Consider the following 3276-nt stretch of genomic DNA (forward strand, 5'->3'; position numbering starts at 1 on the left):
TCTTAGGATAAAACATGCCGGGACGTTTGAATGGGCACCATCATTTATATATAATAGTAATAATTAACTACCATTTTAAACGTTTTAAACTACGTTTACATTACATCTATTTTTATATTTTTATACTTCTAGTGTAACACTTCTATTTATATTTATTTATTTATTACATCTACTTTACCTGTTTTATTTGCTTTATAACTGTGTGTTTTTTTTTTACCTTTTATATGTTTTATCTGCCTCGTTTAGTCTTGTCAAGTATTTGTTTTAAAGCACTTACCAGAAGTGGCAACTGTGAATCTCGTATTTAAAACAATGACAATAAAGCTTTCTATTCTATTCTATTCTATTCTATACACTGAGCTGATGCATGAAAAGTGCGAGGAGAGGAAGAGGGAGACGAGAGATGTGACCCCCATGAAAAAAATGCAGCACAGGAACAGAGTTCATATAAACCAGCAAATTATAGATTAACATTAAGATTCCTCATCAAAGACAGTTTTTGTATCTGCTCTGTCCATATTCTCACGCCCCATCTCTACAGCTCGTCCACCACATGTGTGCGCCCTCTTCCTCTACCTAAACCTAACCAAATCAAACATCCCATTGTAGCCTACAGATAGAGCCCACAAGCGTCATTGTACAGCAGTAATATCAGTTACCTTATGTACTCTTGGTCTGTCTGTCAGACAGGATGCTCGGTGCCCCTGGTGTCTTTGGTTACTTTGATTCAGTCGGAAACTTGAAAAACTTCCTCTGAAAAGAAAAGCTCCGGACTAATAAAGGAGTAAAAGTGAATCCTCTTTCCCACCACTCGGGGAAAACATTATATAAGTTTAAACTTCTTTATCAACTCTAATGGTTTTTCATAATGCCTGGTTTAGGGGGTGCTTCAGCCCCCCATCAGCATCCCTATTTCCCACGTCCATGCGTCAAGGTGCGCATCACTGCGCGCAATGGCACCGGAGCGACGCGTCCTTTACGCGCACAAGTCTCCAAATGGGGCATCGTATAGGAACGACTTTCTGTGAAAGTAGAGCGTTTTTTTTATCTTTGATTAGTCCTGCTGTATAGGTTCACTTCTCACCGGTATAAACGAGAATATAGAAAACCTACAGATGAATAGTCTGGGAATCCTCTGAACAGGGAGAGAAAACGCAATAAAAAAATCTTCAGATGCTTTTCCAGTCTTGTCATTCAATTTCCATTTAAACTGAAAATAAAATAAATCTGCACATCTGCACAGCTTCTCTGGTCGGCGGCTTCTTCATTTTGTGAATGGAGTCCTTTTCGCGCAGCTGGATGTTGTTGCTGAATGATGTTTTCCAATCTGAGGTTTCATTCACAAATCCTCTTATTCATGATGATTCCAGCTTCATGTAGTTTCAGTTGCCGGTCTGTCTCTCAGTCTGCCGGTTTCACGGTCATTCAGACCTTCACGTGAGGAAAGCAACTTCAACTCTGAGAGTGTGGAGGAGGTTTACGCGCCTTATAGCATCTCTCTGTCACACACACCCTTTCTTTCATCCCTCTCTCTCTCTCTCTCTCACACACACACCCTTTCTTTCATCCACCTCTCTCTCTCTCTCTCTCGCTGCTGCGGTTTTGTGCGTATTTCTCTGTCACACATTCTCCATATGATCCACCTCGCCTTTCTCTCTTTTCCTTTCCTTTTTTTCCCTCCATTTTCTTTTCTCCTTTCCATCCCTCTCTCCATAATGATCTTACTTTGACCTTTTTGTTGAGTTAAGTGCCTGTGATATCAGAATTAAAACCTCATTAATTATACCTTAGACACATTATGCAGCAGCATATATATAGGCTAATATATTATGAGAGGATGTCTTGACAGTTGGATGGAAGCCAGCCAGTCAGTAAGTTAATGGCAGATAAAAAACATGATACAGCTTATTACTGTATCTGAAAACATCCTTCACAGTTATCGCCTTTTTGCATTTCCTTTATGACCTGTCAAAGAGGGAGAAAAGCTCAGATCGGTTTGAGTTTCTGAAGGCGGTGCTCTTTTTTGTCTGTTTCAACATTTTATTTGGGCATTTAAACAGTTAATTTTGTTCTTAAAAATTGCATTGATGAAAGGTGTCCCAGCTAAAAAACTAAAAAACATTGCTTAAATGACCTATTCTGGTTGAAATGGTACACCCTCCCACCTGTAGTCAAACCCAACTATGTCAAGGTGCCCTGAACACACCTTCTGTACACTTCTACATCACTGCAGCAAGATGCAAACTTTTGCCAGTGGAGGTCGGCAAAAACAAGGTTTTTCAGCTGAAGCAAAGTTATTCTTTGAAGGGCCAGTGTAATCACCGGACTTTAAGAATCATTGTGTTTTCATTAGTTTAGAATGAGTTCTTCATATCTACATACAGACACACTTGTGAAACTCCGGTTACGGGCAGCCGTCGTCTGACTTCCTTTGCTCCTAAAGTAGTGTTAAGCTTCAGTTATACTTTCTGCAGGGACAGCCGCTTGGACATGAGCTGACATGGAATCATGATGAGGAACCGTCACATGTTATACTCAGAGTGGATTTCTCCTCGCAGCAGACAGACATTCTCAAAGCTCCTCAAAGCTCTCCATTTTTGCTGCCCATTCACGTAGTTAGAAAAATTTGGATGTGCGTAGATGGGTGACAACATGCCACACGGACGCCCCGCGAAGGTCCGTGTCTGATGGTGTGACATCACTCCGGCAAGACGCAGATTCGGCAAGCATTATGTTAAGGATGGCCTTTGAGTGGGGCGAATGGCGTAACCACGGTTTTGCACTTGGTGGCTCACGATACCTCAGTCCAGGAAAGGGAGGAGTGAGCAGAGGTGTAATCAGTTGGTTGCAATCTCCAACCGCACCACTAGATGCCACCAAACCCTACACACTGTCCCTTTAATGCTGATTCAGACACCTATTCGTCCAACTTTGATTCAACTTGGAGGAATGATGCATCCAGGCAACTTCACACCAAATAAAATTTCCAAAATTAAAGGGCTTTAACAGCCACTTCACCTTCATTCATTCAATCATTCATTTTGACAGTGAAAAACCTGATGACACATGTTGTCGCTCACTGACTCAAAGGCTGCCAGCACCTTTGTTTTACATGAAACTATGAATGCAATTTTTTCCCCCAAAAAAACGAATAACATCACCGACTTTTTTGCCTAAACTGAACGACAAATATCAGCCTCCCAGCAGCTCCGATTAAAACAATTCAACACGGGAGCACACATGGTGGAGTGAACAAGGAGATAAATGTAGACCACT

Source organism: Sebastes fasciatus, chromosome 10, assembly GCF_043250625.1.
Source record: "Sebastes fasciatus isolate fSebFas1 chromosome 10, fSebFas1.pri, whole genome shotgun sequence".
NCBI lineage: Eukaryota > Metazoa > Chordata > Actinopteri > Perciformes > Sebastidae > Sebastes > Sebastes fasciatus.